The sequence below is a fragment of the Conger conger genome, chromosome 16 (genome assembly GCF_963514075.1).
Source record: "Conger conger chromosome 16, fConCon1.1, whole genome shotgun sequence".
Taxonomy (NCBI): Eukaryota; Metazoa; Chordata; class Actinopteri; order Anguilliformes; family Congridae; genus Conger; species Conger conger.
The window spans coordinates 1097515-1117270 of record NC_083775.1 but is presented as its reverse complement, the minus strand read 5'-3'; the positions used below and the strand labels follow the sequence as shown (position 1 = coordinate 1117270).

The 19756-nt window shown below is 45.7% G+C and overlaps 1 protein-coding gene across 1 annotated transcript in view; it reads right to left on the bottom strand.

Moving 5' to 3' along the window:
• Positions 1–8159, bottom strand: part of mpp2a (MAGUK p55 scaffold protein 2a) — a 64203-nt gene extending 56044 nt beyond the window's left edge. The window contains exon 1 of the mRNA XM_061224124.1: positions 7781–8159. The gene's annotated coding sequence lies outside the window, so the exon portion shown is untranslated. The remainder of the gene's footprint in view (positions 1–7780) is intronic.
• Positions 8160–19756: the final 11597 nt, after the last annotated feature.

Below are 19756 nucleotides of genomic sequence, written 5' to 3'. Positions count from 1 at the left end.
GAAAAGCAATTGTAGGGGCTGCACGATACATATTGTACATTCATGGTCATCGACATTTGAACATCCGAGATAAGCACATCGCGAAAGACTGGACCGCAGAGCGATAGAGCGCCCTCCACTGTCAACCAATCTCTGCCAGGAGGGGGGGGGCAACAGCCAATTAGAACTCACGCAGATGAGGAGAATTTATTCCGACCATGGGGAGGACCAGCGGGGTGTGTGGAGGTATCGACTTCAAATCTTATTGCCGTTAACTTTTTTGCTAAATGAGACAGAAATATTGCCGGTGAGGCGAGACGGTTCGACTCATTTCCAGAGTTGCCGACGGGGAGAGAAAATTCCACCTGTCAAGCAAACAGTTTCTCATTACAACACAAAACCACTCGCAACAGACTTTTCTTTTTTGCCGCAGGCCTTCACCATCTTTTGCACATATTTCACGTTCACGCCAAAATGAAAGGTAATGAGCGATTATGATCTCGTAATTATGAATTAGCTCATCACAAATCAGAGAGTGGGTTTCTGTTCTATCCATGCGCGTCACTGTCCAAATACTTCCGGACTGCACCGTTTAAGCCGGTTCGGTTCCCTTAACGCCTGTTTGTTCACAGAAATAGTGCAATTTACACGTACAGTGGCCTCCATAATGTTTGGGACAAAGACATTGAACTCCACATTCTGAGAGTTGGAGGGCACTGTATATACACAAATCGCCCCATTGTAAAACATAAGTTGCCATGGGGATAAAGTCTCTTACCTGCTTCTGAATCTGTAGGTAATAAAAACATTTGTTCCGGCTGGACTTTGGCAGTGTTAAGGCCTGCAGAATCAATAGCAGAAAGTGATGAGCCATTCAGCTCCCTTCAGTCTCGCTGTGGAGCTGGGTGCCATTAAATCCATTCTGCTACTGCTTAAATTCCCTCCTGAATGCAGCACTGTACGGCGGCTACAGTTAATCAGCCAGCACTGGGCTAATGCTAATCAGCCAGCACTGGGCTAATGCTAATCAGCCAGCACTGGGCTAATGCTAATCAGCCAGCACTGGGCCAATACTAATCAGCCAGCACTGGGCCAATACTAATCAGCCTGCACTGGGCTAATGCTAATCAGCCAGCACTGGGCCAATGCTAATCAGCCAGCACTGGGCTAATGCTAATCAGCCAGCACTGGGCCAATACTAATCAGCCAGCACTGGGCCAATGCTAATCAGCCAGCACTGGGCCAATACTAATCAGCCAGCACTGGGCTAATGCTAATCAGCCAGCACTGGGCTAATGCTAATCAGCCAGCACTGGGCCAATGCTAATCAGCCAGCACTGGGCTAATGCTAATCAGCCAGCACTGGGCCAATGCTAATCAGCCAGCACTGGGCCAATGCTAATCAGCCAGCACTAGGCCAATGCTAATCAGCCAGCACTGGGCCAATGCTAATCAGCCAGCACTGGGCTAATGCTAATCAGCCAGCACTGGGCCAATGCTAATCAGCCAGCACTGGGCCAATGCTAATCAGCCAGCACTGGGCCAATGCTAATCAGCCAGCACTGGGCTAATGCTAATCAGCCAGCACTGGGCCAATGCTAATCAGCCAGCACTGGGCTAATGCTAATCAGCCAGCACTGGGTCAATGCTAATCAGCCAGCACTGGGCTAATGCTAATCAGCCAGCACTGGGCCAATACTAATCAGCCTGCACTGGGCTAATGCTAATCAGCCTGCACTGGGCCAATACTAATCAGCCAGCACTGGGCCAATACTAATCAGCCAGCACTGGGCCAATACTAATCAGCCTGCACTGGGCTAATGCTAATCAGCCAGCACTGGGCCAATGCTAATCAGCCAGCACTGGGCCAATACTAATCAGCCAGCACTGGGCCAATACTAATCAGCCAGCACTGGGCCAATGCTAAACAGCCTGCACTGGGCCAATACTAATCAGCCTGCACTGGGCCAATACTAATCAGCCAGCACTGGGCTAATGCTAATCAGCCTGCACTGGGCCAGTGCTAATCAGCCAGCACTGGGCCAATGCTAATCAGCCAGCACTGGGCCAATGCTAATCAGCCAGCACTGGGCCAATACTAATCAGCCAGCACTGGGCCAATGCTAATCAGCCAGCACTGGGCCAATGCTAATCAGCCAGCACTGGGCCAATACTAATCAGCCAGCACTGGGCCAATGCTAATCAGCCAGCACTGGGCCAATACTAATCAGCCAGCACTGGGCCAATGCTAATCAGCCAGCACTGGGCTAATGCTAATCAGCCAGCACTGGGCCAATACTAATCAGCCAGCACTGGGCCAATACTAATCAGCCAGCACTGGGCCAATACTAATCAGCCAGCACTGGGCCAATACTAATCAGCCAGCACTGGGCCAATACTAATCAGCCAGCACTGGGCTAATGCTAATCAGCCAGCTCTGGGCCAATACTAATCAGCCAGCACTGGGCCAATACTAATCAGCCAGCACTGGGCCAATACTAATCAGCCAGCACTGGGCTAATGCTAATCAGCCAGCACTGGGCCAATACTAATCAGCCAGCACTGGGCCAATACTAATCAGCCAGCACTGGGCCAATACTAATCAGCCAGCACTGGGCCAATACTAATCAGCCAGCACTGGGCCAATACTAATCAGCCAGCACTGGGCCAATGCTAATCAGCCTGCACTGGGCCAATGCTAATCAGCCTGCACTGGGCCAATACTAATCAGCCCGCAATGGCGAAGCACTGGGCTAATGCTAATCAGACAGCACTGGTGAAGCACTGGGCTAATGCTAATTATCCGGCACCGGTGAGGCACTGGGCTAATGCTAATTATCCGGCACCGGTGAGGCACTGGGCTAATGCTAATTATCCAGCACCAGTGAAGCACTGGGCTAATGCTAATAAGCCAGCACTGGTGAAGCACTGGGCTAATGCTAATTAGCCAGCACTGGTGAAGCACTGGGCTTACGCTAATCAGACAGCACTGGTGAAGCACTGGGATAATGCTAATTAGCCAACACTGGTGAAGCACTGGGCTAATGCTAATCAGAGAGCACAAGAGAGGCTGGAGACTGGGCCAGGTCCGAACAGCTGTGGCCTGACTGGTCCCAGAGACGGCGCATGACTGAGCCGTGGTGAGTGAAGCTGGAGGAAGCTGGGACAGCCAGCAGCTCGAGAGCTCCAACACACACAGACCGCGCTTGTACCGGAGGCCTTCTGCAAAGTATGAACATCACGTGCCTTCAGACCGCGGAAGCCGGTTAGAGGCTGCCCGAGGTTTGTATTTTTTGGAAGAGGCTTTTATCCCCTGCCGGAGGATGGCCCACACAGCTGCTCTGCCTGGGCCTACAGACCGGGCCTCTGATCCCACCCCACACACAGCTGGCAGACGTACACAAGGGTGCAGCGCAAACAGAGGTTTGTTTGTGTGTGTGTGTGTGTGTGTGCGTGTGTGTGCGTGCGTGCGTGCGTGTGTGTGTGAGAGAGAGAGTGAGTGTGTGCGTGTGTGTGTGTGTGAGAGAGAGTGAGAGAGTGTGAATGGGTGTGTGAGGGTAAGAGAGAGCGAGAGTGTATGAGTGTGTGTGTGTGTGTGAGAGAGCGAGTGTATGAGTGTATGAGTGCGTGTGTGTGTGTGTGAGAGAGAGCGAAAGAGTGTGTGTGTGTGTGTGAGAGTGACAGAGTGAGTGAGTGCAAGTGTGTGTGTGTGAGAGAGAGCGAGTGTATGAGTGTATGAGTGAGTGAGTGTGTGTGTGTGTGTGTGTGTGTGAGTGACAGAGTGAGTGCACTTGTGAGAGAGACAGAATCCTAGAATTATACTTGAAACGTTGTAAAATTATTTCTGATGTTTTCACATTGACAGGACTGATAAGCTATAAGATAAATCGAGCTAGAAAATATACATACAGATAAAACAAGCAAGAAGCCATTTCAGAAAGAAAAAACAAACTTCTGCGTGATTCCAATCCAAAAACACTGAAATAGTGAAGTCGCAAGAAGACGTTAGCTGTTAGTCAATAAATAAAAAATAATAACAAGCCAGCAAAGGAAGACAGGCACTTTAACATCAAGGGAAACATCAGAAGATACAGAAATAATATCCTACACCTGCAGTAGCAACTTCAGGACACTGGAAAAGAACATACAGGCTGGCATTCAGTGAAAAGTTACATTATTCATAACATGGGTCACCAACCCTGTTCCTGGAGATCTACCATCCTGTAGGTTTTCACTTCAACCCGATTTTGGCACGCCTGATTCTACTAATTAAACTTCTGAAACTCCTCCGTAACCAAGAACACCCCCTAAACGTGCATCCCACCCCTCCTCCATCTCAGTCCCCCCCCGGCAGACTGGGAGGGGCTCTCCCCCCTCCACTCCTCCACCTGTAGGGGCTCACTCCCCCCACAGTTCCCCCTGTCAGACAGACCCAGAGTGTGCACCATACGCAGACCCTACAGGGCCCCTGGTGGGAAGAGCCCAGCGAGGCTCCTCCAAAGCCAGTGTAACAGTGGAACAGCAACACAAGTGGAACAGCAACACAAGCCTGAATGCTATTTGGCCCAAATGAACTGAGAAAAGCACAGACAATGCACAGACTCAGAGAGCACAGCCGGTCTCAGGCAGACCAGGCTGCCCAGGGAGGACAGACGGTGCTCCCACTGCGGGCAGGGAGTGCTGGAGACAGAGCTGCACTTCCTTACATAATGCACAAAGTACCAGGACAAAAGCACATTTCTTTTCAAAAACTGGAACAATGCTACATAAATTCCCAACTTTTAATAATCATGAAAAGCTCCCTGGAGATGGATGGGGATGAAGCTCATGGGAAATGAGAGAGATTTTAATCACAGGAACAAACGCCTGACAGCTGTCACACAGTTAGCGTTAGCAGCGATTCACACAGCGCAGTTAGTGTTAGCGACATTTCACACAGCACAGTTAGTGTTAACAGCGATTCACACAGCGCAGTTAGTGTTAGCAGCGATTCACACAGCGCAGTTAGTGTTAGCAGCGATTCACACAGCACAGTTAGTGTTAGTGTTAGCGCCGTTTCACACAGCACAGTTAGCGTTAGCACCGTTTCACACAGCACAGTTAGTGTTAACAGCGATTCACACAGCGCAGTTAGTGTTAACAGCGATTCACACAGCGCAGTTAGTGTTAGCAGCGATTCACACAGCACAGTTAGTGTTAGCGTTAGCGCCGTTTCACACAGCACAGTTAGTGTTAGCGGCGATTCACACAGCACAGTTAGCGTTAGCGCCGTTTCACACAGCGCAGTTTGTGTTCTACTCCAAGAAGGAACATTGAATGGGTTGGAATGTCCTTTGATGGCGGACCTCGATCAATTTCCGGGTCAGGAGCCAGGAGAGGAGAGAAACGAGTGACTGGAATGAGCCCTGGGTCTCAGCTCAGTGGGTCCGGCCCCCGCCCCCGGGATATGAACCCAGAACCATCTGGCCTAAGCGGGAGCGACATGACACTACAGCCACAGTCTCGGTAGGAGGCGGTCGTTATCGGTGGGGTCTTTAAGGTCCCTGCTGTGCCGGTTTAAAAGGAGTGTGGTATGGATCAGGACTAAGAATGGTCGTCTAACCCCCCCCCCCCCCCCCCCCATCTGCATCACCGAAAGCCCTCAGCAACCATCCACTCCACTCTCAGCCAGTACCGCCCACCTTTTACCCAACCATGCTCCCGCACGCTCCCGTACACACGCACGCACGCACACACACACACACACACACACATAAACAGGCATACCAAGAGGGAGGTCAGAGAGCCCTTCTCCGCCATCTGACAACACGGTGAAAACCAGGCAACAAGGCAGAGCCACAAGGCCAGCGGCTCGAGTGGAAAAAGCGCTGCGTTCTCAAGTGCATACATTTCACACACACAGACAGAGACACACACAGACACACACACACACAGACACACACACAGACACAGACACACACACAGACACAGACACACACACACACACAGACACACACACACACACAGACACACTCACAGACACACACACAAGACACATACACACACACAGACACATACATACACACAGACACATACATACACACAGACACACACACACACACAGACACACTCACAGACACACACACAGACACACACACACACACACACACACACACACACACACACACACACACACACACACGAACGTCCTTATGTCACACAGAAGACATGCTACGTCACAGAGGTGCACAATGTACATGCGCTTCTGTGTGCATGCGTGAGGGAAAAAAGAAGCAAGAAAAAGAGAGAGAGAGAGAGAGAGAGAGAGAGATTGTATAACAGTGTTATAAAAGGCAGTGTTGGCAAATGACCTACGCACTGAGAGTGTACAAGATACACATCTCGGCTACATACTGTGGTACACATCACCTGCAGCTGTTTAACTACTGCCAGACATACAGCTTTGCATACTAAGAGTGAAAATTAACTACCCCAGAAACACAGGAAAATGAAATAATTCAGGGTGACTGATCTACAAAGGATCCTCTGAACCGTTTTAATCTCTCACTGAAGCCCAAGACTTCATACACCGGTCTATGAAAATGAACATGAAATCAAAAGGTACCATTAACAAAAGACAGCTTTCAAAGACTGCGATTTTTTTGCATTTCAATTAAACAAGTCGCATAAACCCTGTTATCACGGCTGGGAATTTGCGGTGAGGAAGCGCCCGGTACAACAGACCACACAGATTCGAGGTGTTGCTACGCTACCCGGACATATAGTAGTAAGACTGTAAAACATATCGGGAGAATTGTGACAGCATTACGTAAAGGCTTAGACCTGAAGTGAACCAGACCGCCCGCCGCCCCAGTGCGAAGGGGCAATATGGTTGAAGCATAATGTTGTCTCAAATCAGTCTTTTCGCTGAAAGGTCACGGGGTCTATTCTTCCCCTCTGACCTCCTGTCAATCTCAGCCACTCGCCATCTGCCACCGCGTCAGCGCGTGACAGATGTGTGTACGTCAACTCCTTCATTAAGCCAACTACAATAGTGCAAATTGTAACTTTAAGCATCTTGCTCGAAAACAGGATGCATTAGGTTTTACACACCACAATTATATTCAGGTGGTTACGTCATAGAGCAAATCGCGGTGTGCTGGTCTTTGTGTGCGTGCGTGCGTGTTGTCGTTAAGCTAACATCATATTGCATGTAACGTTATATGCTTTCTTACAAAAGAAATCTGCTGCAATAGCAGTGACTTCGGTCAAGTCAAATAAATGGCAAAGAAATGCATCCAATAAACAATTCAGGGACAAAATATATTGTCCCCAATTTTCTAGTTAATGATAGCGTATCATGAAAGTTTGCTTTGATGACCAATGAATCTGGTAACGTTAGGCTACATGATTTACCACATGCCCCAGCGGCACCACAGAAACGCTCAACAAGCTTGAAGCTTCCGTTGTTTGTAGCCATGGAAATTTGACAAAAATAACAATATCGTTTGTCTACGTTTTGCCTTTATTACATTGTGCTGTCCGGGGAACGGAAATTAATTGCACATTTATTCACGCAAATTTAGATCTTCGCATTCTCAGAAGACCAAGATCATGGAGCCAAGTAAAGCACCAAAGACAACGTTATCACAATGCTAACGTTGCAGCAGCATCGAGCGCGTCTAACGCACAATGGATGCAACACATCGGAACTACAATGCACGGTTGAAATGAGCCGCGCGACCGCTGTTCTCTACATAATACGGCATTTTAAACCAAATATAGGCCAATTTAAAACATAGATGCTGCCAAAAGCACCAACCTGCTCTATCGCGTGGTCCAGTCGTTGTCGGTTAAATTGGAGGTCTCTACCGCTGCCGAAATGTCAAATCACGGTTCGTTCAATGCGGATCTTTAAAAGGGCAACACAACGCACGTTTTGGTGCGGACCCCACTTTATACAAATCACTGTCGAATCTCAAGCGATTCGTGTCTTCACGCTTTAAATAAAGTGTCGTAGTAAATCAACAAATAACAAAACAAACCATTTAAATACGACTGGGTTATCTAGGTAGCTAACGTTACGACCACGTCTTTTTCTGTTCGGGATGATACGTCCACTGATGCTAAGGAAGGATTGATGAACATAAATTGCGCCAAAGTAGCCAGTTCACAGCGACGTGCTGTAGTTAGCCTATCGATTATGTAAGCATGTTAATAAACTCAAGCTTTGATCCATCCAATCAGAAATGTACCATAATCTGAGATAAACATCCAATGCTATATCCAAATACTAACAAGCCCCTCAAAATACAACGTAATTATCTAAATTACTGTACAGTATGGTAATGCACTCATGCTATATCCAAATGTGTTCAATTACTGATGTACGACCACAAAACTTTGGAACACGATCCGCATAATTGTGGACGTTAGTTATGGGATAGAGGACTTATAGATAGAGAGAATCTGTCCAATAGGCTACAGTCTGAATGTGATGTTTTGACCATTTGGTCGATGGTAGGGCTGTCTATGAAATGTCATCTGAAATTAATCTGACGTCGAGACGTCACATGAATGCATTTATCCCATCATTATGACAGTATGACAGATTTTTTCATCACGCATTGGAAGGTGAGAGACAGCGAGGTGAGCTCAAAATAAGTGTCAGTGAAAATGACAAACATATTGGCTGAAAGCTACAACAAAAACGCATAGGGGCCAAGTTATGTCCTTCAGAAAAAGAAAACGGCAAGATAGACTAGCGACACCAATAGTAACAATTACACCAGCATCCCGTGACGCATTTGAACTCAAAACTGCGTCCCCTTCTTTCAGATTAGAATTGTTCCGCATTGGCCGTACACAGCGGCTGGGCAGAACGCCGGCTACTACAATCACTCCGTGCAGCCTATGGAGTTCAATATCTGTCAGACAATGGAATAGCATTCATATATAATGGCCAGACTTGATGACAGACGAGGCTAATGAAATATGTGGGAGGAAATCTGTTCCTGCAAATCAATCTCTTGACATAATTGATTTAAAATAAATTCAGATAAAAGTATGTGTATCCCCGACTCCATTGACAATACTGACACCTGCTGGTTGTCTACCAGTAATGCACTTTAATACTTGGCAATAATATCAATTAATATGGATATAGCGAATGATATTGCGATTGTAAATAATAATAATAATAATAATAGGCTTGTAAGGGCCCAACAGCTGCACATGGATCTTATAGTGGCCGCACCGGGGCTTGAACCAGCAAACCTCCGGGTCCCAATCATGCAACTTCGCCACTACGCTACAGGCTGCCCCCGATGGCAAATGAAAGATGGACATGGATGTCGAAGGAGAAAAGGGTGGAAAGACAAAAGATTAAGTAAGCGATAGAGGAGTTCATGAGGTTAAAGTGCAGACTCACCTTTAATTTGAGGCTATTTCCGTCCATATTTGGCGATCCAACTAGCCATTGCATCCCTTTGTATACAAAGTCCCTGTTTTAGTTGACAGTTGGCTTCTCAGCTCTTTCTGATTAGTCAGGTGTATTCAATTGCTTCCTTAGTGCAGGCATAAGAAAGCTTTCAGTTGCTAGTCTTGATTCTAGTCTGTGGAGTCTCTTATTGTGGTTGCAAACATGAGGACTAAAGTTGTGCCAATGGCAGTCAAAGAAGTCATTATGAGGCTGAGAAAAACAGTCAGAGACATAGGCTTAGGCTTACCGAAACTTTAGAACATCATTAAGCAGAAAGAGAGCACTGGTGTATGTTTGAGATCATTGCCTTGCTGTGGGATAAAGCACTGCCCAATGGGTTTGGAGGCATTTGATTGAAGATACTTATGTACACTTCAGAATTCCCTCACAAACTACCGCCACAGAATTGTACAGGCAAATAAAGAAATAGGCTTGCTAAATGCCTAACATTAGCTAGCTACAGTAGGTTGGCCATGGCAGCCATCTTGCAGTGGTGCCACTTGCAGAAGAACCGAATTGAATGGGATGGAATGGAAACATGTGACCACCTTACCCTTCCAGTTATTATACATTTCAACGGTGGCACCATAGACCATTGTTCCTCGATGAAACACTAGATGGCAGTGTAACACAAGTTTATTTATTTTTTATTGACCATGATTTTCTTATGCCAAGCTTTTTGAATTGAATAAGTGCACACAATTTGATCTAGCTAGCTTGTAATGGTTGTGACACCTGCGTGTTGACAGGGTGATGAGCTTTTCAAATCACTGAAAATGATTTGAAAATTGACACAAAACCTCTCATGTTACCTTGAAATGCCATCTCCAATTTCAAGTTTTCAATTCAGTCCAAAATGCTTTATTCCCTGGTGTAAAATCCAGCTATGGCCAGCTTGAAATACCAGCTACCAGCTGTTTCAAAACATAGCTTGAGCTGGTCAAACCATGTTGAGTAGCAAGCTGGTTGAGGAAGCAGGGCCCTCTGGCTGCCACTCCAAGGCTGCAGATGACCTGAGACACAGGGTAACCTCTCTTGATTCAGATAACCTGAGACATAGGGTAACTTCTCTTGATTCTGATAACCTGAGACATAGGGTAACCTCTCTTGATTCAGATAACCTGAGACATAGGGTAACCTCTCTTGATTCTGATGACCTGAGACATAGGGTAACCTCTCTTGATTCAGATAACCTGAGACATAGGGTAACTTCTCTTGATTCAGATAACCTGAGACATAGGGTAACTTCTCTTGATTCTGATAACCTGAGACATAGGGTAACCTCTCTTGATTCTGATAACCTGAGACATAGGGTAACCTCTCTTGATTCAGATAACCTGAGACATAGGGTAACTTCTCTTGATTCTGATAACCTGAGACATAGGGTAACCTCTCTTGATTCAGATAACCTGAGACATAGGGTAACTTCTCTTGATTCTGATAACCTGAGACATAGGGTAACCTCTCTTGATTCAGATAACCTGAGACATAGGGTAACTTCTCTTGATTCTGATAACCTGAGACACAGGGTAACCTCTCTTGATTCTGATAACCTGAGACACAGGGTAACCTCTCTTGATTCTGATAACCTGAGACATAGGGTAACCTCTCTTGATTCAGATAACCTGAGACACAGGGTAACCTCTCTTGATTCTGATAACCTGAGACATAGGGTAACCTCTCTTGATTCTGATAACCTGAGACACAGGGTAACCTCTCTTGATTCAGATAACCTGAGACATAGGGTAATCCTACTGGATTCAGGTGGCCACAGACACAGGGTAACCCTACTGGATACAGGCGGCCACAGACACAAGGTAACCCTGGTAACTGGATTAAATGAGTAGAGTATCATAGTTACATCCTTTACCTTGAGGGACTGTTGAACCTTTACTGTTTCTGTCTCAGACGGCCATGACTAAGGACTGCATTACATTAACTGTAGAGGCTGACACCTTTCCCAGCGTTCAGGGTTAATGAACGGTATTGTGTCTCGCTGTGTGTTGTGAGCTTGCATGGGTCAGTGCCATTAGCTTCTGTTGCTGTGCGCTTGCTGCTGGCCTGTAGGTGCTTTCTTGCTGTCACCACATGGTCAGTCATGTGAAATTCAGTTACACACGTGCCGTTTCCTACCCTGAGACCAGAAATTCTCTGAACCAGTTGTTTTTCTATTGTCCAATGTGCGTGGTTCTGGTTTACTGTATGATATGATTCATTCCCTGGATCTGATGCAGCTTTGGGGACCGGTTGGATCAGACACTTGTGATTTTGAATAACGTGAATAAGTGCCAGAAGACACTGCAGCCCAGGAGGGTGAGTTTGAGGAGGAGGGAGAGGAGGAGCTGGCTTAGACCCCAGACATAGCTCCGACATGGCTCAGGCAGTAAGAGCAGTCGTCTCATTGGCTCAGGCAGTAAAAGCAGCCGTCTCATTGGCTCAGGCAGTAAGAGCAGTCGTCTCATTGGCTCAGGCAGTAAGAGCAGTCGTCTGGCAGTCGGAGGGTTGCCGGTTCGATCCCCCGCCCGGGCTGTGTCGAAGTGTCCCTGAGCAAGACACCTAACCCCCAAAATGCTCCTGATGAGCTGGTCGACGCCTTGCATGGCAGCCAATCGCCATCGGTGTGTGAGTGTGTGTATGAATGGGTGAATGGAGAAGCATCAATTGTACAGCGCTTTGGATAAAGGCGCTATATAAATGCCAACCATCTCAGCTCCAACACTTCACTGATGCACTCCGCATCGGCAGTTATTCCTTTAATGTTGTCTTTATCATTCCTTCTTTATCTGTATGTGCAGAATAAACTCGCCAATAAACAACCTTTACAAGTGTATTGTGCTTTCACATATTGTGCTTATAATAAAATAAGTAATTCTAGTCCGTTGTACACGCCTTGTATTCACAACATTGCAAAACAGCTGGTGACACTGGTGACTCGTTTGTGATTCTCATGAACACACAGTAGTGAGTGGTTAGGATTTTGTATCCAAGGATTGCAGACAAAATAGTTTCATCAATAAATTAATATGCAAACATGACGACACATCCCTCAGCCTGTAGGGTCTCTTAGTCTGGGTCAGGTGGCCGATATCACCACGAGAGATGAAGCTGATGCACCATTTTTAAAAACTGTCTTTAAATTCAGGTTGAATAAGTATTCTCCATGACAGAAAATGAGTAATTACTTCCATAAGGGTAGGACGTGCTGGAGGCCAAGTATCAGTATCAGTCTATTTTCTGAGTATTTACAGTCAAAATTTAGGCACGGGAATATTTCCTAATGGAATTTTGGTACAGTGACCTACCCAGTCCACAGTTACCTGAACAGATTTCAGATGTGATGTGAACTGGCTTGTACCACACAGTGAACTGTCTCTGGGTGTAGATCTACAAGGCAAGAATTATGCCTTGTCTTGGACTAAAAACATCTCTCCACTGAAGATATCCACTGAAAGAGAAAACTTTGTCTTGGGATACGCTTAATCATCACAGTTTGTGCTACTGTTGGAAACTAAGCACAACTGTTGACTGACATCTGTTGTCTAACTACCTTACTAACCCCTGTAGAGTAACCTGTTGACTAACCTGAAGACTAACTACCTTACTAACCCCTGTAGAGTAACCTGTTGACTAACCTGAAGACTAACTACCTTACTAACCCCTGTAGAGTAACCTGTTGACTAACCTGAAGACTAACTACCTTACTAACCCCTGTAGAGTAACCCGTTGACTAACCTGAAGACTAACTACCTTACTAACCCCTGTAGAGTAACCTGTTGACTAACCTGAAGACTAACTACCTTACTAACCCCTGTAGAGTAACCTGTTGACTAACCTGAAGACTAACTACCTTACTAACCCCTGTAGAGTAACCTGTTGACTAACCTGAAGACTAACTACCTTACTAACCCCTGTAGAGTAACCCGTTGGCTAACCTGAAGACTAACTACCTTACTAACCCCTGTAGAGTAACCTGTTGACTAACCTGAAGACTAACTACCTTACTAACCCCTGTAGAGTAACCCGTTGACTAACCTGGACACTAACTACCTTACTAACCCCTGTAGAGTAACCCGTTGACTAACCTGGACACTAACTACCTTACTAACCCCTGTAGAGTAACCCGTTGAGTAACCTGAAGACTAACTACCTTACTAACCCCTGTAGAGTAACCTGTTGAGTAACCTGGAGACTAACTACCTTACTAACCCCTGTAGAGTAACCTGTTGAGTAACCTGGAGACTAACTACCTTACTAACCCCTGTACAGTAACCTGTTGAGTAACCTGGACACTAACTACCTTACTAACCCCTGTAGAGTAACCTGTTGAGTAACCTGGAGACTAACTACCTTACTAACCCCTGTAGAGTAACCTGTTGAGTAACCTGGAGACTAACTACCTTACTAACCCCTGTAGAGTAACCTGTTGAGTAACCTGGAGACTAACTACCTTACTAACCCCTGTAGAGTAACCTGTTGAGTAACCTGGAGACTAACTACCTTACTAACCCCTGTAGAGTAACCTGTTGAGTAACCTGGAGACTAACTACCTTACTAACCCCTGTAGAGTAACCCGTTGACTAACCTGAAGACTAACTACCTTACTAACCCCTGTAGAGTAACCTGTTGAGTAACCTGGAGACTAACTACCTTACTAACCCCTCTAGAGTAACCTGTTGACTAACCTGAAGACTAACTACCTTACTAACCCCTGTAGAGTAACCTGTTGAGTAACCTGGAGACTAACTACCTTACTAACCCCTGTAGAGTAACCTGTTGAGTAACCTGGAGACTAACTACCTTACTAACCCCTGTAGAGTAACCTGTTGAGTAACCTGGAGACTAACTACCTTACTAACCCCTGTAGAGTAACCTGTTGAGTAACCTGGAGACTAACTACCTTACTAACCCCTGTAGAGTAACCTGTTGAGTAACCTGGAGACTAACTACCTTACTAACCCCTGTAGAGTAACCTGTTGACTAACCTGAAGACTAACTACCTTACTAACCCCTGTAGAGTAACCTGTTGAGTAACCTGGACACTAACTACCTTACTAACCCCTGTAGAGTAACCTGTTGAGTAACCTGAAGACTAACTACCTTACTAACCCCTGTAGAGTAACCTGTTGAGTAACCTGGAGACTAACTACCTTACTAACCCCTGTAGAGTAACCTGTTGAGTAACCTGGAGACTAACTACCTTACTAACCCCTGTAGAGTAACCTGTTGACTAACCTGGACACTAACTACCTTACTAACCCCTTTAGAGTAACCTGTTGAGTAACCTGGAGACTAACTACCTTACTAACCCCTGTAGAGTAACCTGTTGAGTAACCTGGAGACTAACTACCTTACTAACCCCTGTAGAGTAACCCGTTGACTAACCTGAAGACTAACTACCTTACTAACCCCTGTAGAGTAACCTGTTGACTAACCTGAAGACTAACTACCTTACTAACCCCTGTAGAGTAACCTGTTGAGTAACCTGGAGACTAACTACCTTACTAACCCCTGTAGAGTAACCTGTTGACTAACCTGAAGACTAACTACCTTACTAACCCCTGTAGAGTAACCTGTTGAGTAACCTGGACACTAACTACCTTACTAACCCCTGTAGAGTAACCTGTTGAGTAACCTGAAGACTAACTACCTTACTAACCCCTGTAGAGTAACCTGTTGAGTAACCTGGAGACTAACTACCTTACTAACCCCTGTAGAGTAACCTGTTGAGTAACCTGGAGACTAACTACCTTACTAACCCCTGTAGAGTAACCTGTTGACTAACCTGGACACTAACTACCTTACTAACCCCTGTAGAGTAACCTGTTGAGTAACCTGGAGACTAACTACCTTACTAACCCCTGTAGAGTAACCTGTTGAGTAACCTGGAGACTAACTACCTTACTAACCCCTGTAGAGTAACCTGTTGACTAACCTGAAGACTAACTACCTTACTAACCCCTGTAGAGTAACCCGTTGACTAACCTGAAGACTAACTACCTTACTAACCCCTGTAGAGTAACCCGTTGACTAACCTGAAGACTAACTACCTTACTAACCCCTGTAGAGTAACCTGTTGAGTAACCTGGAGACTAACTACCTTACTAACCCCTCTAGAGTAACCTGTTGACTAACCTGAAGACTAACTACCTTACTAACCCCTGTAGAGTAACCTGTTGAGTAACCTGGAGACTAACTACCTTACTAACCCCTGTAGAGTAACCTGTTGACTAACCTGAAGACTAACTACCTTACTAACCCCTGTAGAGTAACCTGTTGAGTAACCTGGACACTAACTACCTTACTAACCCCTGTAGAGTAACCTGTTGAGTAACCTGAAGACTAACTACCTTACTAACCCCTGTAGAGTAACCTGTTGAGTAACCTGGAGACTAACTACCTTACTAACCCCTGTAGAGTAACCTGTTGAGTAACCTGGAGACTAACTACCTTACTAACCCCTGTAGAGTAACCTGTTGACTAACCTTGACACTAACTACCTTACTAACCCCTGTAGAGTAACCTGTTGAGTAACCTGGAGACTAACTACCTTACTAACCCCTGTAGAGTAACCTGTTGAGTAACCTGGAGACTAACTACCTTACTAACCCCTGTAGAGTAACCCGTTGACTAACCTGAAGACTAACTACCTTACTAACCCCTGTAGAGTAACCTGTTGACTAACCTGAAGACTAACTACCTTACTAACCCCTGTAGAGTAACCTGTTGAGTAACCTGGAGACTAACTACCTTACTAACCCCTGTAGAGTAACCTGTTGAGTAACCTGAAGACTAACTACCTTACTAACCCCTGTAGAGTAACCCGTTGACTAACCTGAAGACTAACTACTTTACTAACCCCTGTAGAGTAACCCGTTGACTAACCTGAAGACTAACTACCTTACTAACCCCTGTAGAGTAACCTGTTGACTAACCTGGAGACTAACTACCTTACTAACCCCTGTAGAGTAACCTGTTGACTAACCTGAAGACTAACTACCTTACTAACCCCTGTAGAGTAACCTGTTGAGTAACCTGGACACTAACTACCTTACTAACCCCTGTAGAGTAACCTGTTGAGTAACCTGAAGACTAACTACCTTACTAACCCCTGTAGAGTAACCTGTTGAGTAACCTGGAGACTAACTACCTTACTAACCCCTGTAGAGTAACCTGTTGAGTAACCTGGAGACTAACTACCTTACTAACCCTTGTAGAGTAACCTGTTGACTAACCTGGACACTAACTACCTTACTAACCCCTGTAGAGTAACCTGTTGAGTAACCTGGAGACTAACTACCTTACTAACCCCTGTAGAGTAACCTGTTGAGTAACCTGGAGACTAACTACCTTACTAACCCCTGTAGAGTAACCTGTTGACTAACCTGAAGACTAACTACCTTACTAACCCCTGTAGAGTAACCTGTTGACTAACCTGAAGACTAACTACCTTACTAACCCCTGTAGAGTAACCTGTTGAGTAACCTGGAGACTAACTACCTTACTAACCCCTGTAGAGTAACCTGTTGAGTAACCTGGAGACTAACTACCTTACTAACCCCTGTAGAGTAACCTGTTGAGTAACCTGGAGACTAACTACCTTACTAACCCCTGTAGGGTAACCTGTTGACTAACCTGAAGACTAACTACCTTACTAACCCCTGTAGAGTAACCTGTTGAGTAACCTGGACACTAACTACCTTACTAACCCCTGTAGAGTAACCTGTTGAGTAACCTGAAGACTAACTACCTTACTAACCCCTGTAGAGTAACCTGTTGAGTAACCTGGAGACTAACTACCTTACTAACCCCTGTAGAGTAACCTGTTGTGTAACCTGGAGACTAACTACCTTACTAACCCCTGTAGAGTAACCTGTTGACTAACCTGGACACTAACTACCTTACTAACCCCTGTAGAGTAACCTGTTGAGTAACCTGGAGACTAACTACCTTACTAACCCCTGTAGAGTAACCTGTTGAGTAACCTGGAGACTAACTACCTTACTAACCCCTGTAGAGTAACCCGTTGACTAACCTGAAGACTAACTACCTTACTAACCCCTGTAGAGTAACCCGTTGACTAACCTGAAGACTAACTACCTTACTAACCCCTGTAGAGTAACCTGTTGAGTAACCTGGAGACTAACTACCTTACTAACCCCTGTAGAGTAACCTGTTGAGTAACCTGAAGACTAACTACCTTACTAACCCCTGTAGAGTAACCCGTTGACTAACCTGAAGACTAACTACCTTACTAACCCCTGTAGAGTAACCTGTTGACTAACCTGAAGACTAACTACCTTACTAACCCCTGTAGAGTAACCTGTTGACTAACCTGAAGACTAACTACCTTACTAACCCCTGTAGAGTAACCCGTTGACTAACCTGAAGACTAACTACCTTACTAACCCCTGTAGAGTAACCTGTTGACTAACCTGAAGACTAACTACCTTACTAACCCCTGTAGAGTAACCTGTTGACTAACCTGGACACTAACTACCTTACTAACCCCTGTAGAGTAACCTGTTGACTAACCTGGACACTAACTACCTTACTAATCCCTGTAGAGTAACCTGTTGACTAACCTGGACACTAACTACCTTACTAACCCCTGTAGAGTAACCCGTTGACTAACCTGTTGATGAATCATATTTCATGTGACCATTTCCAGGCTCAAAGATGACGACAGAACGAAAACTCTGTTTCTCTGCAGGAACCTTTTAGGAAACCTCACTATCGATTTCTTGAAAAAAGGACCAACGTTTATCTTCTCATATCAAACATCACACACACTCAACTGGATTATGCCGGGTGCCATCTTGCCTTATCTGATGCAGAAGTGCAGTTAATGCCGCCTAATGGTGGTTTAATGCAGTAATGAAACATCATTCATTTTGCGCCCTCCTGTGCTTTCTGGTTCTGGTTCTGGTTCTGACAGCAGGTCGTCATGCGGGGTGACTCACTATGAGACCCATGTACAGCCGTGTTCACTCAGTGTCCTGCTCCTGCTGACGGCCTGAGCTGCCCTCACCGCTGACGGCCCGCTGGCCCGCTGGTCCTGCTTGGAGTCCAGCCTCACTGCCGGGCTCAGTACTAACCCCACACCCTGCATGGCATTCAGTGAAAGTATGTATTTACAGTGCATGTCCTTATGACAGGAGTAATTACCTAAACACTGTTCATGGTGCTTTTCCCAACAGTACATCTGTTATTGTTGTTATTGCTGCTTCACAGGCTAAACCAGGCAAGTCCAGTCTGATCGAATAGGGCTGGTGTGGGCACTGGTTTGTGTTTCAGCCCAGCACTATGGCACCTGATTCTACTTAAGGTCTTGATTTAAAACCAGGATTAGTTCATTAGATAGAATCAGGACACTGTGACAGGCAGTAGTACATCATTTTTAGGAGCAGCAGTGAGTAGGTAATGTGAGTAACGGGTGTAGATAATGTGTACGTAATGTGTGTGGGTAATGTGTGTGGGTAGTGTGTGTGGGTAATGTGTACGTAATGTGTGTGGGTAATGTGTGTGGGTAATGTGTGTGGGTAGTGTGTGTGGGTAATGTGTACGTAATGTGTGTGGGTAATGTGTGTGGGTAGTGTGTGTGGGTAATGTGTACGTAATGTGTGTGGGTAATGTGTGTGGGTAGTGTGTGTGGGTAATGTGTACGTAATGTGTGTGGGTAATGTGTGTGGGTAATGTGTGTGGGTAGTGTGTGTGGGTAATGTGTACGTAATGTGTGTGGGTAATGTGTGTGGGTAGTGTGTGTGGGTAATGTGTACGTAATGTGTGTGGGTAATGTGTGTGGGTAGTGTGTGTGGGTAATGTGTACGTAATGTGTGTGGGTAATGTGTGTGGGTAATGTGTGTGGGTAATGTGTACGTAATGTGTGTGGGTAATGTGTACGTAATGTGTGTGGGTAATGTGTACGTAATGTGTGTGGGTAATGTGTACGTAATGTGTGTACGTAATGTGTGTGGGTAATGTGTACGTAATGTGTGTGGGTAATGTGTGTGGGTAGTGTGTACGTAATGTGTGTGGGTAATGTGTACGTAATGTGTGTGGGTAATGTGTACGTAATGTGTGTGGGTTGTGTGTACGTAATGTGTGTGGGTAATGTGTACATAACGTGTGTGGGTAATGTGTATGTAATGTGTGTGGGTAATGTGTACGTAATGTGTGTGGGTAATGTGTACGTAATGTGTGTGGGTAATGTGTACGTAATGTGTGTAGGTAATGTGTGTAGGTATTGCGTGTAGGTAATGTGTGTATGTAATGTGTGTAGGTAACGTGTGTATGTAACGTGGAGGTAACGTGTGTAGG